The sequence below is a fragment of the Crocodylus siamensis genome, chromosome 9 (genome assembly GCF_052110815.1).
Source record: "Crocodylus siamensis isolate JL-2025a chromosome 9, ASM5211081v1, whole genome shotgun sequence".
NCBI classification, from domain to species: Eukaryota; Metazoa; Chordata; order Crocodylia; family Crocodylidae; genus Crocodylus; species Crocodylus siamensis.
The window spans coordinates 8,901,725-8,918,524 of record NC_143403.1 but is presented as its reverse complement, the minus strand read 5'-3'; the positions used below and the strand labels follow the sequence as shown (position 1 = coordinate 8,918,524).

At 44.0% G+C, this 16,800-nt stretch overlaps 1 protein-coding gene across 6 annotated transcripts in view; it reads right to left on the bottom strand.

The window, feature by feature from the left end:
- The window catches only part of MAF (MAF bZIP transcription factor), a 237,877-nt gene that overhangs the window by 200,323 nt on the left and 20,754 nt on the right, over window positions 1–16,800 (bottom strand). Inside the window, exon 3 of one of the 6 annotated variants that reach the window (XM_090063752.1) lies at window positions 1,497–4,754. The exons of 3 other annotated variants lie outside the window; for them this stretch is intronic. The gene's annotated coding sequence lies outside the window, so the exon portion shown is untranslated. Of the gene's footprint in view, window positions 1–1,496; window positions 4,755–10,581; window positions 11,046–14,967; window positions 16,412–16,800 lie in introns of those variants that run through there. 2 more of the 6 variants (XM_090063754.1, XM_090063753.1) reach the window with 2 other exon arrangements.

The following is a 16,800-nucleotide window of genomic DNA, read 5'->3' as shown; positions in this document are numbered from 1 at the left end:
CCCAAGGACCGAGCCCTGGGGGACCCCACTGCCCACGGCCTTCCAGGTTGAAAATGACGCGTCCACCACTGCTCTCTGGGTGCGGCCCTCCAGCCACTTGGCGACCCAATTGACTGTGTTGGTGTCAGCACCACAGTCCCCCAGTTTCTTAATGAGAACAGGGTGAGAGATAGTGTCGAAGGCCTTCCGAAAGTCCAGGAAGACTATGTCCACTGCTACCCCTGCATCTAATGATTTGGTGATCTGATCATAGAAGGCCACCAGGTTGGTTTGACAGGACCTGCAATGATGAACCTGTGTTGGTTGCCCCTAAGCATGAAATCCCCTGCTGGCCCCTCGTGGATGTGTGCCAGGATAATTTTCTCAAACAGCTTGCCTAGGATCAAGGTAAGACTAACTGGCCTATAGTTTCCCGGGTCCTCCTTCTTCCCCTCTTTGAAGATGGGAACAATGTTGGCCCTCTTCCAGTCCTCTGGCACCACACCAGAGCACCATGAGTGCTCGTAAAGCCATGCCGGGGTCCTGCAATGACCTCAGCCAATTCCTTTAGTACTCTAGGGTGGAGATCGTCCAGACTGGCTGACTTGAATACGTCCAGTCCCTCCAGAAGCTCCCTAACTAGTTCCTCACTAATCCTTGGCCTAGGTGCACCTCCCCTGGGGCCTGAGTGGGGGCCCAGCGGGGGGGGTGGCTGTTCCGGTCCCCGCTTAGGAAGACAGAGGCAAAGAAATCATTAAACATGTTGGCTTTGTCATCTGGTGTGACGACCAAATTTCCTAACGTGTCCTGCAGGGGCCCCACATAACCCGGAACCTTCTTTTTACCTCCTATGTATTTAAAGAAGGACTTCTTATTGTCCTTAATCCGGGAAGCTAGTCCCAGTTCCATCTCTGCCTTGGCCTTCCTGACTGCCCCCCTACATCCCCGAGCAATTGCAGTATAGTCATCCCTGGTGATGTCCCCTCCTTTCCATTGGGCGTATGCCTCCCTTTTAGCTAGGAGACATTCCCAGATGCTTTTGGTGAGCCATGGGGGCTTGTGTACCCTCCTGCTCCCTTTGATCCTCATTGGGATTACCTCCCTTTGGGCTTGGAGGATCATCTCCTTAAGGAGTGACCACTCTCCTTGGACACCTGGCTCCCCTCCCCTCTGGGACCTCAGTGCTTCCCTGACTATTCTCCTTAGCTCATTGAAGTCGGCGTTATAGATACTGCCTTTTGACAACACTCAATGACATAAAGCTGAGCAGGTGAATATTTTTTTCCCCATAAACTAAGCCAGCTATTATTTGTTACATGTCTGACCACAGGCTGAAACGGGTTCCATAAATACATTAGTTTAGTCTAGACTAATTCAAACAAACTAGGTATGCAAATATTCAGCGCACTGATGGCAAGATGCTTTTGCTGATAACTCTTGCTTTAGTGTGTGGGTCCCAAATTCTGATTGCTTTTCTCACAATTCTTTAGATGGAAAGACATAAACAGCTATGAAAACCACTTCTTTAATATGCTACTTTTCAATTCAATTCAAACATACACTTATTGGCAAAAGGAACAACATGAACTAGGGAAAAAAGAAATCAGAATCAAGCACTATAACGCCACAGCAAATGCAAAGTAATTTTCATGCTTTGGATCCTGACTGATTCAGATACAGAGCAATCTCTTCACTACATAGCACAAGAGAGAAAAAAAAGGGAGGAGGGCACATTTCTTCTCCTCCTTCTGTGTTGGGGACTGTTCCAGACAGATTGATTTTTTACTTGAATTCTACATTTCTGCAAGCCTTTTACAGCCTATGCTAATAACTTGTATTTGGTGCAATGGAAAATATATGCATACTATTGCAGAGGACAAAAATGTCCTAAATCTTAGTGGCCTGGATTCTTCGACCTCGACAAGTTTAGTCTGAAAACATTTGTTACATGATGAAAAGCTTTGTGGGAATTCTAATAACATTCTCAAAGGGTTAACGATGCCGAACTGATTGGCACTAAAAACTAGATTTCATTTGGTACAGTGACAGGGAAGCTATGCCACCAGGACTACACATCCATGCCCACATTATTATAGGACAATTTAGGTCATCTTATTTTAAATTTCATGGCTCTGTAACATAGATGTAAATCAAAGTCAGTGAGGCAAATGATGATTTTTCCATAGTGAGATTTTTATAGTCTTGATCTTGAAAATATGCTTTGGACCAAAGCTGTCTATCAAAATTCTAGGAATTAGCTAAAGAAGTTCGTGCTGTTGCTGGTACACAATAAGAATCAGAAACTAAAAGCGGGAAGCTTTCAGAATGAAACATAGCTCATCATGCTTAAGAGGTGACTTTCCCAACAACAAAAATTGACATTTTAACAGTTGGAATCAGCAGCTCTTCTATTCTGGAAATGTAGAGATATTGAAATGGTGAGATTCTGCACAGAGGCATAACAATAGAGGCAAGTAAATATTACATACTGTGTTTGAATGTGTAAAAAAAAAAAAGAGAGATGTGTGTTTACCTGATATATAGATGTGTGCATGTCTAAGCACATTATCTGTTACTGAAGAATCACAAGTACTTAATTAACATGATGGCTGTACACAGAATCAGTCATATATAAAGCAATTCTTTACTTTAATAAACATATCATGAATTTGATATATTAGTTGTTTTCTTTTTTAGAGTTGATTTATCCGTCACTTTCACTTCCAGATTTGATTTATTGGTCAATTTCTTTTCAAGATTTGATTTATTGGGCAATTGCTTTTCAAGATTTGATTAAAGCACATTGCATAAGTCCTTTTAGATGTACTTCTAAATATCGCACATATATCTAGTACTGTATGTTTAAAATCTTAATTCCCAAACTTCCTTGATTAACAATTCATCTTTTCTGTCTGGAGCTAGTCCCTATTATACATGAATATAGTCTGAATCTGATGAAACAACCAATTATAGTGGACATAAAATACAGTAAGTACAGTTTTATAATAAACTGCATACAGTGATCCTTTAAGGAAATTCAAGAGAATTTATATAAGGTATTCACACACACTAAGTAAAACCTCAGTTCTGGGCTCCACATTTTTTTACTTTAAAATGACATATCAGCCTAGAAAATACCAGTAGAAGGGAGCTATCGTAATACAACTCCTTTTGCTCTAAAGAAATCAGAGCTAGGACCTTGATATAAGGGAAGGAGTTTTTCCTTAATGAATAAGATCTCAGGCACCAACGTGCCTGTTTAGGGAAACAACAGCATATACTGTGGAACAGAGTGGACTCTGTGAGCTGAATCCTGCATTGAAGTTAGGGACAATTTTAGACCCTAGCATATGTTTGAAGGGACTGTTACCCTAAAATGCAATGGGAACTTTAGCATCCACCTGAACAGACACCGCTTTAACGACTCCTCCACATGGCAGCAGCTCTCGCACCGAATCCTCCTCCTCCATGCTGCATTGTGGTGTCAGCAGCAGTATAATCCCAAATCCCCTTAAAGCAGTGGGACCCGAAACCCTCTAGCATAACGGTGCGACTGCTACCAATGTCACACTGCTAACGGCAGCCATCTGCTACCGAAGCAAAGCTTTCCTCCTGAATTGTGGTGGGTCCCGACTTGTGTGTGTGACACTGCAAGGCTTACCAGAGTCAACTGAACCAAATCAGTACCCAAATGAGACTTCTGTAAGGGGTGCTGCATGAAGGAAGATATCTTCCATAGCCAGTCTACAGCGAGTGTTCATCCACTGAGGGAGCACTAAGCCAAAATGCCAGCGTGGCATTAGGAAGAACAGTGCCAGATGAGTCATCTTTTGAACAGAAAGAACAGCAGAGGAAGCTACAGCTTCCATGGGAAATTTAATAAGGGGAAGGCTGCCAAGCTAGATGTTTTGACCAGATTTGAGCTGTGGTAATTAAACTCTGCCTAGCTTGAATTTCACCCCCTGCAACCTCAACAAGATACCGGTGTATTACGCACTTCCTATGGTGCCCTGAGCTCTGGATGATGCTGGGCTCGGCTGTTACACTGCTGCTTCTTTCCACCGGTGGGTGAAATGTCCATGCGTTCTTTCTCTGCTTCGCTGGGGTGCGTTGAGGCACCCGATAAATGCAATGAGAGACTCTCAAAAAGTGCGAACGTGTTTTACAGGCACCAATTGTCTCCTCTGGATAAACTGGACAATCTTGGCATTGCCCCACCAGCACAGTGGGACGGACCCAGGCCTGGTCTATCCAGGGCTTTGCACCCTGTGTAATGCCCGGCTGGCTGCTGAATTAAGCATGAGCCACTCGTGCATTTGTTGAGGCTTTGATTTCAAAGGGCACTGCTTCTCTGCTCAGCTGGAGCTCACTGCCAGTCCTGAGCAACCGATGGGCGAGGTGGTGCCCTTTAAATAAAAGCCTCTGCACACATCTGGAACACCTCAGCTGTTTGCTGCTGCTATATATACCCTTGGCTACTTCATAAACACCCTCCTTCCCAGTGTGGGGAAGGCACTCAACCCTGCAAAGGAGCTGAATCCTACATTATTTTTGCATATGCCATCTGCAGGCTTCATTACACAAAATGTTTCCATTTTGCCTAGCACTGAGCCCCTTCCAATGGACAACACCTGTCCCATGGCAGGATCAGGTCCAATGTTAACAGCATTCATAGGGTGCATATACATGCCACCGGTATGTATATATTAAGGGCCCGCTCAAACTGAAGTTGAAGGAAGCTTCCCCTTTGAATTCAGCAAGAGGTGCATCAGGCCCTAAAAGAAAAAAACAAAAAACAAAAAAATAAGCTATGCAGAGCATGCAGGTGGGCAGCAGTAATCCCCAAAGGCGTTTACATGGTTTTCCTCTTGCCATACAGCTAGCCATGAAAGCAAGAAGTGTGCAGAGAGATACAGAGGGGTGTGCATTTTGCGTGGCACTAAGCAGAACAGAAACAGACTCCTGCAGCATCTGTATCTGTGACCTTTTGTACTACAGGTTTGCGCTAAACAGACGCTGCATCTGAATTTCCTTGGGTTCATTTCTTGGCCAAAACATTCGGTTCTACACAATTGTTCTGTTTTCCATGTTTCCCCCAACACGGCCTTTTTTATTGCTGCAGGGTCAGACTGTTGGCATTGCAGCACATGTGCACCGATACATATGAAAGAGGCGAGACTACAATGTCACCTGGCAAAAGGTGAGGCAGACACCTAAAGGACAAGAGAAGAAAATGGGAACTGCTTTTGCATGGCCTTAGGTAACTACTGCATCGGGAGATCCAGCTGAGAAGAGCCCTCCCTGTGCAACCTTCCTTGTTCAAATTGTCTTGTGGAAGTTTAGTTTTCCACCAGAAAAATTTGTTAAAGTCCTGGTTTGTGGGGATGCGTCTCTTCAATGGATTTCTGTTTTTCATTGGACTCCGTCTGACTGAAGCCAAGGAGGGAGTTGCCAAGTGAAATAACAGAAGTTGACTTTCCTGAAAGGAAGTGAAGGTCTTAGCAGAAGCTAAAACTAAATGGGAATGGCTCGGCCGTTCGTTGTGTGAATAAACGCTTCTTCAAGAATATCTGCAGCTAAATTTTGAGTCAGGCCCTCGGCTGTCAAAAATACTCACTAGTTGCATGGACTGCAGGCCCCCAATTATACAGGATGTGATTATGACCCACAAACAGGCTGTAACTCTCCCTTTCCACCCACAGTCTTCAGAAGTCTCCTTGAACCAAACCATGTCCTGCACACGGAGAGAACTTTCTATATGCAGATATCCTTACTTCACCCATGCAGAAAGAGGGCTCAGTTGGTCCCACAGAGGTTACCCTCCTTCCACACAGTGCCTCCCTTGGTAATCCAGTTAATACTGGAGGCTGGAGAAGGGAATGGACAAGACGAAACCATCACAGAGATGAAGAGCTCCGTCTCTTTACACTCAGGAAAGCCCTGGTGCTCTCCAGGATCTGTGCTGCCAAATGGGGCAGAGAACACCAGGAGCTACAATCATGATGTAGCTACGTAGGCCTGTGGATCTCTGCTAGCTTTGGAGGAAGCCTGTGCTACCTCTGACAAAAGATTTAGGGACATCTTCCTTCTGAGACACGTCCCGCAGGGAGTTTGTGGGAATGATCTGGACCTCTACCCTCACCTGCATGTGTGTGGCACCCCAATTACAGTCAGTTTACCCATACCTTAGCATTTCTTCCTGTTTGCCTACTTTTATTTTCAATATACCCAAGGAAGTTTTCCCTGGACTGTATAGATCTGCTTGGTTCCTACTTGCCATTTAAAACACTGCAGTGCTTTCTTTCCCTTTTTTAAGTGCCTTAAATTTTAAATGAGCTTCCTTAGAAGCTGTTGCCCCTTAGGGGGTCTGACCTCCTGGAATAAGAAGGGGCCAGGATGTTTCAGGTAAATCCTGTATCACTCTGCTTCCATAGTCCTGAGTCACTCTGATTGCAGTAGGCTCCTTTTCTGCATTGAATGCAGACAGCCCGGAGTCAGATCGTGCTCAGGAAGGACCTTCACTGAAAAGCTGCACCTGTGCATTGTCTTTGACATATAATCCACTGTGTCCCTGCAGAATCCACTTGCTGGTGGTGAAAACATGAACAGAGGGCCTGATACAAAGCCTCCCATCGACCTCAGTCAGCTTTGGATCTGGCCATTAGATACAGAAGCTAGCTTAGTCTTCCTTTTTTCTGAATGGTAATACATGAGCAAAATACCCTGGAAGGGCAGCCTTACCAGTATGTGGTTCCTTGGCAAAGTCAGGATAGCTTTGTTTTATAAAGGTAATTCGGCTAAAAATGGGAATTTGAAATGAAAGTCCAGTGCTCAGGTATCAAATGCAAAAGGCACCATCATTAAAACAGGTCTCCTTGGATGGACTGGATGTCAACATTTCTTTTGTCCTCCTTAGGCTGGCTTTGAACTATATTACTGTTATTGAGTCGCATGAGGAAACAGCTATTTGCAAATGGCTCGGTGAACTGTCCTCTCTGCTCCACATGTGCCAAAGACAACACAGCAATAACATTCGCCCATGAAATACAGGGAGCGCTGCCGACAGGACCTGGCAAAGGACGAGCTCCTCACCAAGTGGGTCATGTGACTATGGAGGTAGGGACCTGACTGCATCCTTTTAAAAGCAGATCTGTCTACACTCATTGCCATGGAGATCTGAAGGACTGAAGTGGGACAGCCAACTATCTGTCAAGGTGCTGAGCTGTTTCAACTCGAAGGGGGGTCCAAATCTGAGGAGAGAAGGGTCTCGGAGGAAGGACAGAAAAGGTCCCGTACACAGAGGGTGGGCGAGAGTCCACAAAGTTGAAACAGAATTCCTTGAGCACCTGAACCTTTCCTGACCTTTGGGATTTAAACTTTCCTAGTTTTTATTTTCAGGTCTTTAAAAAAAAAAACCGAACAAACTCTTCAAATTGAATCTACCTACAGCAACCTCTCCGTGGCTGTCCCTCCTGCAAAGAAAGTCAATGGTAAGCAATTGAAGCCAGAGAGTCTTCCTAAAAGAAAACAGAAGAAGATCCCTTTTGCTGCAGTACTTTGCCCAAATAAAAACTTTCCAGCGGCCTCCAGCTTTCCCAACAGATATTTTCCCCTCCATTTTCCTGTTACACCAACTTTCCCACGCCAAGCGAATCCACGCACAAATACCTGATGCAGCAGGAAGCCAACACTAGCACCCAGAAATCCCCAAATTCTCAAAACCACTGAAAAAATGCATCGCCGTTTTGTATTCTGCCACTGTTTAAACACATACTGGTTCTGATGGGTTGTTTTTACCTCTGCTTTCTTTTTCTGAGACCACAGTGCAACGTTGCAAGGCAAACACGTTGAACTTGAGCAGATCGTGGAAGTGGTTGGAGCCAGGTTTTTACAGCAACCTCGTTCCCACCATTGCACAAACTGTTCTGCATTCCCTTCCCTTCCCTTCCCTTTCTTTCTAAGGTGTTTTTAGTGGTGTGGGCAACTTGGACTGAAGATGAGGGACATGGCAGTTCTCATTTGCACTGCCTGGCGTTTTGAGATGTGGATAACCAGCCTGGTTCACCACTTACATTATTTTGGAATAGCTTCTCCTTTTCAAGCAATAGAGCCCAGAATCAGAGCCACTGATGTGAGGCCTGATCTGCCAGGGCTTCAGTGTCAATGGGGCTCTGGGTTGGCTGCGGCTTCCAGAAACTCTTAAATGAGGCTTTTGGAAAAGGGATACACAGTGCACACAGGAGATTAGCAAAAACCAACAATGCCATGTCAGCCATGGGCTCCAATTTGGCTCACCTGTCAGCTTCACAGGAGTATTTAGATCTACAGCAGAAACAAGGACCAGATGTTGGGCAATTGAAAACATTGAGCCCTGCATTGTTTTATTGACTTGTCACCACAGAGAAATTTGCTTTAATTTACTTTAAAAGTAAACGGCTGGATTTTCATGAAAATGGCAGCAAGTCACCGCTCTTAATGAGGATGTAAAATGCAGATTGTGTTTAAGAACCAGAGGCACCAATTCCAAATGCAGTGCCTGTCTGAATATACACATTATCTGCCCTCCCTCTGCAACATGCTGGTTTATTTTCAAAATGCCTGACATACCTGAGAAAGCAGCATGCGAGCTCTTGAAAGCCTGCCCAAAAAACTATGGTGATTTTTTTTTTACGGTACTTGATTGTATCAGGTAATGGCATTTTTGAAAGAAGTAATTCATATCCAGATAGAGACCCTTTCCCGTTGAACCCTGTTGGCTTGAAGGCAGCCTTCAAAACAGCTTGAAGAAAGGGGAGGGGGAAGGATCCTGCCAAAAGTCCTGCAGTCCAGTGACTTCAAATCAGGCAAAGACACACAACATTTCAAAAATAAACTAACAGCCTGTGCCATTCTTGGCTGATGTCCTGGCAGTGTTTAATAGGATGAGTGAATTCCCTCCTCCCCTCCAAGCACTGTTGAAGCAATCAGCACTGCAGTACGATACCGCTCAGGCCAGTGCGGGGTGAGGTGGAAGATGGGATCACTTCCTACCCGCCACAAATGACCACCTTCAAAATTAGCACTGGCCAATTCTGTAAACTCCCTCCTTGGTTGACTTATGTGAGCAATCTTAAAGGGAACCAAGAGAGCCCTTCGGGTGAGTAAGAAAAGACGCTAGGCCCGATTCTGAGCAGCATTCGGCATAGGCGAGAGGTGGGAAGCAGAGGGTAAAGATGGCAGTGCCATCAGGAGGTAGCTGCAGCCTGCTGGGTGAGTTTGGTCCCTTGCTGCAGAGCGGTCTGAATGTTTTTGACAGGCTTTGGCCCAAGTAGACTGTTCTGGCAACTAGAAGTACCCAGCACACAGAAACCCTTATACAACATCTGCCACAACAAGAGCGGAGATGGAAAGTGGAATAGAAGCACTACGCCACCTCCAGGCTAACCCAAGATCCCGTCCTCATGACGGCAATGCCCAGATAACCGAAGAACCCAGCTGGCTTAGTTTTCTATTCACCGAGGCACAAGACAGATACGTAACTTCTGGCCAACAAGCACAAGGCAGCCATTTACAATCTCTTGTTGAAGCAGAAGTATAAGAGAAATGGGCATCATGCATCAGTTTACTGGATTTGGGGATTTCCACAAGAACAAACCTTTCACCAATATTTAGCCTGATATATACAATACCTATTGTATTCACCAAAGAAGTACAACTGCCATGAAGTTGAGGGGGCAGGGCATGGAGGTTAGGAGGTAGGGACATGACTAAAAATATATATATATATTATATTCATTCCTAATTGTAGAGCTTGGAAATTTAGACAATGCCTGTACTCGGGCCAGGGTGGGGGAAGGAGGAAGAAAAATCTGAATGGCTAGAAATATTTAGGTCATCAGCTCAGCACCATGACAGCACCCTACAGCACTGGCAGAGCATCAGTTTTGTGACAATTGAGAGAACTGAGCCTTAATGAGTCACAAACAATTAGTCCTTGTTGGTCAATCAACCGAGCATAAAGTGGTCTTCACCTAATGTAAGTAGCCTGAAAAAAACAAGAGCCTGGGATGATGTGGTTGCAAGGATAAAGAGGTTATTTACCTTGGTTTTCCATAATTTAAATGTTCTTTTTAAACATTTGAGCTCTCTAAAACAACGGGGTTGTTATTTTCCCTTCCACACCTTTCCCTTGCTGATGTTCCATTGCCACTGCAAATGGAGCAAAGGTAAAATTTCCCCATAATACACAATACTGCCACTGTCCTGTTGAACGGCTTTTTTCCTCTTGGTACAGTTTCAGAAGGACAGTGGTATAATGGCCAAAATAAATTCTAATCCAAAATTTGCGAGACCTGGAAGTTAAGCTTAACTTGTAAAGCTACTTAAGAGGAGGAAAAAAACAAACATGTTGGCTTTATCATCTGGACAGGCATTTTAGTTGAGATGATTATGCAATGGTAAGTAGGGTATAAAATAAATATACTGTGTCTTTAATGCATTAATTACTTTGGAAAACAAAATGAACTACTGTACAGAGAGCAATATGGTTTTTTTTCTTTTATTTCAATAAAATCTGGTTACTAAACTCCATTCTTTAGGGACTGTACAGAAGAAACCATACATTTCATTTCAGCTGCTGCATCTTTAATTTGATTCACTGGGTCGTCTCGGTGGGAATGACAGAGTTTTATATCCCCCTGATCTAAACAAATTGAGCTCAGTCAAGTTTTCTCCATGTGGATCTTTCTGGTGTGACTTTAAACCTCTTGGACAAAATTTCTCTCTGTTCAGCATCATATGCTTTGGTCAGCTGCTGTCTTCCCACCCCGGATCCGCTTACTGTCATATGAACATAGCTTATGAAGTTCTTTGGGATGAAAGGTCTTTTTCCATGCAGTCTGTTACTGAGTTAGATCTCCAAAGATAGATGGGTGCCAAGATGGGTTCAAATCTGAGCTGGAATCCCAGATGAAAACCCCAGATGGACACTTGACTGGGATGATGTAGTCAGGGACAATGCGGCCTTGAGCAGAGAGCTGGGCTAGATGACCTTGTAAGGTCCCTTCCAGCCCCATTTTCCTGTGATCCTATGAAGCGAAGAAGATGGCATCACAGACATTTGTCAGGAAGGGTTGATAGGACTGTTTTCTCCAGAAATGTGAATTTCCCCGTTACATAAATGCAAATTCCATGGTACCCACAGCCATGACCTAAGAACCATCCCTAGACCTTCTGCATAAAGAGTCTGAGGTTGGTTCCTAAAGGCACAAGAACAAACGGGCCTTCACTATTGCATATTTCTTGGCCATACCATCCCATTACATTGGTTACAGAAGTATAATCTGCAGCAGACTTGGGCACCACTTACTTATATTTTCTATCTGCTTGTTTGTTGTCTATGTACCTCCCTCCCCATTGATCTCACTCACTTTCCCATAGCCATACTTTCTCTGGGCGCAGCACTTGCCCATGGGAAGAGCTCCCACTACAATACACTTTCACTACTATGAGGACTGCTGCTGCAGATACTGCTCTGCTTGTTCCCAGCACCCCATGCATTGGATGGCTCAGATCTGGGACACAGAGTGGAAAGAAACGCTGAAAAGGGACTGCTCTGATACACTGCGTGGCCTCATTGACGATGCTCTCCTGGCTGAAACAGTCTTCATAAGTGATGCCTACAGGGACTGCAGACAGTGCTTAGATCCCTGTAACACACTTACAGCTATACAGATACTCTGAGGAAATAGTACTGACCTGGGAGGTCCAGGTTCCAGCTCTCCCACTGGGTAACCTTGGGTGACATTACATCCCTGCCTATGTTTCAGCTTCCCCATCTGTAAATGATCCCAACCTCTTCAGTAAAGGGTGTTGTAGCACTACACTACAGAAGAGCAAGCTCTTGCTGTTGTTAATCGTGTGAAGCTGTCACCCAGAGCCACTGCAATCCTTTTTTTGTGTGTCCCTGTGACAAGGTATTCAGCAGAAATCACGGATTCACTGGACTCTGACAGGCCACACTATGAGCACCTCTGCTATGGTCTCAAACTTGCAACCTCTGAGATGTCAACTCTGTGCCTTAGCACCCGCACCACCTCTCTCATCATTGCAATGACTGACGCACACTCGAAAACAGCACCTGGTCATGCTAAAAAACATTTAAAAAACTATAGTGTGCTAAGAGCGGCACTGAACCCCTCTCGCAAGGGCTCTGGGGTAAGCCTTTCCCTTATTGAGGAAAGCATGGCCAAACTCTTCTGATCTCCAGAACTGGTCTGAGTGAGGCCTGGGCGAGGGTTAGGGTCACTGAGCATCCTCCAGGATTTTGCAGCTGGGTTTCTGGTGCAGGTCCATCCTATTCTAGAGCAGCTTCTCTCTGGCATACTCTAGAGCTCCCCAGACTACTGCATTAACAAAGATCCCTACAGTTTATTGCAATACATCTCACCAGGAAGCTTTGGAGGCAGATGACCCAGCCACGAGGGGGTTTAACGTCCCTTTATTTGTCTCCGTCTCACAGATGTGGTCCTTTCTAGGAGAAAAACTGTGCATGTACATCTAGAGGTTCTCAAATGTGATTTACAAGTCACAACACAAACCCAAGTCAGACTCATGGTGAGGTCAAGATTTCCACGGAGAAATTCTCAGTCCACCTATATTTGTCACATTTTGGAGTAAGTTGCTTCCCTCTCGAAGAAAGGGCTGGATCTAGCCAAGCCCCCTTCAGAGCTGGATGGCTGGCTGACAACCCCACCAGAGGGTAAGTTTTCAAAGCAGCTATCTAGCAGCAACACCAGAGGGTAAAATTTTGTGCACAGGGGTTTTAGCTCCCTGGCTGCTATTGAAGTGAATGCAACTCACGTGACTAAATCCCCATGCAGCGCTTTGAATATGTACCCCTAGGTTAATGGCAACAATGAAGGGGCTACATTAAAAAGGTTACAAATGCGCTGTTATTGCTGTCACAGCTCTCTGAACAATGCATCTACTAATTCAATTAATTCAAACAAGTCTCTTCTATCCTGGGGATAGGGTAAAACAAATCCAGGTGAAAAAAAAAAAAAAAAGGAGTATTGAGGATCTTTCACATCAACTTGCACAGAGGAAAATTGTAAAATATCATACTAGACAGAGAGTTCTGCAGACAGTCCTAACACAAGACCGGGTTGAACACCCTTGCTTTTGTCTGATGTTCAGTTCCTCTCGCTTGCATCCCAAAATGCCACCCCTTGACAAAACAAGTTTCCCCACAGGAGAGCAATACACCTCCCTGCTGTATTCTGGGATTTTACACACGACCCTGGCATCATTAAAAAAAATTCCTAGAATGGGCATCACAAAGAACAAGGGCACTGATTTACCTTTATCACTTCCAATATTTGAAATGGTAAATTAGGGAGACGATGGTTGGGCTGGCATGGGTGATACATGATCCCTGCCTCTGCCCCTGAAAAGGTAGTTTAGGAGTTTAAGAATCAGGTTAACAATGTCTGTTTTTTGTAAAGTTTTGGCCATTACCTTTGATAGCATCTGCTTAAAAAAAATCTGGCCCTCACTTTTTATACACACAAAGGGAAATCAGTAGGACTATGGAGGTGTAAGAACTTAAAGATTTGGCCCACAGTGTATGGAATGCTTTGGGGTTAAAAGCACTCTAAAAAACAGGTAAATATTCCAAAAATTACTGCTCCTCAGAGCATCTGGATGGGTGAAGATAAAAACTTCACCAGTTAGCATGGTGCACCCTTTGTGTGAGCAGAGTGGAGAACTGACTAGGCAGACATTTGGGAAGATTACATTTTCTTGTTGCAAATGTTAACATCTTTAAGATACAGAAAGAGACACTGCGAATAGGAGATGCTTCTTTGCCTGCACTCACCATCTTTTCTTTCCTGGAAATAAGAGAAAGCCAGGTGGCACCAGCACAACAATACAAGGGTCCCTTGAACTGCTGCATAGATGCACATGAACACTGAATTGGACCATCTTTGCATTTCTGTACAGCACCTAACGCAGGGGTCCTGTTCCTAGGGACTACAGTACAATACAAATGAACTGCTGTTATTTGCTGTGGGAGAACGGAGCCAATTCGCACCTTCTCCATTAAGGCTGGTACCCATTTGGGGCTCCTCATTGGTAGTACGATGGTTTGTTACCCAGATGCTTGTGTACCAGAACTGGACTGAGACCCAGCCTCATGAATCAAATGGACCGCCACAGAGGATACCTTTGGGTCAGTACAATACTGGCCTGAGCAATGCCCTCACTGTGAAAGCGTCTGTATGTATGCTATAAGTCCCTTAATGGTACAGGAAGGATCATCGGTGGATTCTCCATGTTTCCTCCAAAGTCCAGAAGGATGCAAAAACATATTTTTTCTTTCCATCTAATCTCAGCAAGCCTGTGTCCCAAGGACCTTTACCTGTGCTGCCTCTAAACTGCACAGATGTGTGACTGAGCAATACTGAATTTGCCTGTCTGTGAACATGATCGGAAGAGACCGCTTGTAGAGTCCACAGGGATTTCTTGGCGCTAGCAAGAAGTTGATTAGCTCCTCTGTCATCAGCGTGCATCAGGGTCGTGGAACTGAAAGCTGACCCGAGGCAGATCTAAATAACCTCTCTATTTTTAAGCATAATTATTCTGCTTACTAAAAATGGCTCTTTTATGAAAGTTACATCCATTCTCATTGATCTTTCCCCTCTTCAACACTTCATTTTCCTCCACAGAATCACTGATTTTGCCAAAACATCCCAAATTTGAGACAGAGGCCAGCTTCCATAAGTCCATCACCCCAGTAAATTAAATCCCCAGAAAACCAAATGGCCAAAACACTAGCTAGCACTGCAGAACTGAGGCACTATAAGTGTCCAGTGCCAAATACTAGCAACGCATGCATCTAAAAATTAGAGACACACAGTTGGCTGGATTTTAGCTAAATTAAAATTGTGATTTAAAACAACACAAAACAAAAACAAATCCTAATTGATTTCACCTCCATTTCAGCACCTGCCGTGCATTATAAACCCTCTTTGGGGCATACCCTGGCAGACCCACAATATTTATTTCACAAATAAAATGGGCTTTCCTGCTCTCAAGTTGGGAAACTAAAAGTTGCATAAAAATCCGGCAAGAAAGCTTTAAATGGCTGATCTTGCCAATAAATAATTCTTGCCCTTAATTTGAAAACCATTATGTACTTGAAGTGATGAGTGATTTAAGGCTACATATTTAGGTTACCTGTGATAACGCATTATTTAAAGTCAAGACGCTACAGCAAGTGCAAGCAAACAAAAGCACGGAACTAAAAGCCATCATTTGGAAATGACTGTGAAACATGTTATTCCCCCCCACCCTTCCTTTTCTTTTAAGTTTTTAATTAAAAACACAAGATGAAATAAATATTTTAGGCAACCAGCAACAAAATGGGAAAATACCATGTGTTTGGAGTTTTAGTGCCCTCCGAGCGCTGGAATTTATTTGCAGCAAGCAGAAAATAGACAGCAAGCATAAAAATTCAGCAGATTCCCGCTAGTAAAATTATTTATCAAGCTAACAAGGGAGGAACCCTTCTCGTAGCAACAAGCCAGCAAGGAAAAGACGTGCCTTTATATTTTACCTTTGGGTTAGCGCACCAGTAAAAATGCCAACTGACAAGCACTTCACATAAACATTTCTTTCTAAATGAGCTGCCTTGTTAGAAAAAAAATCTAAGCAAAGGAGTGCTACCGTCAACAGACAGAAAAATCCAGGGTGAATGCTGTTTTGCTCCATGGTACAGAATAATATAAATAAAGACATAAAAATAATAGGGGTGCATAAATGAGTTTAAGAAATTAACGCTTTGTTTTATATTTAAAATAACTGCCACAGCTCTAAATCCATCTTTGCTCCGGATGGTACAAAACGAGGAACGCATCCCAGCAATCTATTATTTAGATCTTCCTTACCTCTGGAACAATATATATATAAGTATGCACTGTGCCGTTGTTAGCTGTGCTATCCAAGCCCCACTGCAATATTTATCATATATTTATTTTACGACTGAAACCCTGAAGTCGGTTTTACAGTTTAGTTTAACGATACCAAACTTTGATTATAAATTATAAGTGGCTTTACTGTGGCCTGAAGAGACAAAAATTTGGAGACCGGCAACGGCCTGATCCCAATTAAATGTTAAAGAAATAGTGAAGTGACACATTCTCCAAGTAGCTGAGCTGTACCGAGGGCTCTAAATGACTCCTGTTGGCTACACACAGGGGGTCGCACCCTCGTAACCATCCTCTGCTAGACTGAACATTTGACAAGTGTCAGCAGACAGAAATAAATAAATAAAAGCACGACAATCCACCGTCCTCCTTAATGTTGCAAACGGCTTGGCGGGAGGGAGCCCAAAGTCAGACTCAGCACTTTATCTGCTCCTGTAACTCAGGGAAGTAAAAACCTGAGGCATCTGGAGACAAAAAAAGAAAAAGAAAAAAAAAAGGGAAACTTTCAGAGTTTTAGACTGAACCTTGATGGGAGAAGGAAACACAGGTTACTATTGGGGTTAGGGACCACTTCTGCCAGGTTTACTTGGGTAAAAACTCTCTGTCTTATGAGCCAGATTCAGATCACAGAGAATGTGAGGAGGGTGAGAAACAAGGAGAAAGGAATGTGAAACAGAGCAGGAAAAAAAACCCACAACCAAGCCAACCTCAAAATCTCCTTTTAGCTTTTTTGCTCCCCTCGAAGCCTAGCATTTTTCCCCGCCTCTGCAGAAACTGTCAGCGCTGGGTGAGTATGCGAAATCTCCCACTCCCTGACCAAACAAACGGAGCTGCTTCCACCCCAACTAGTGCA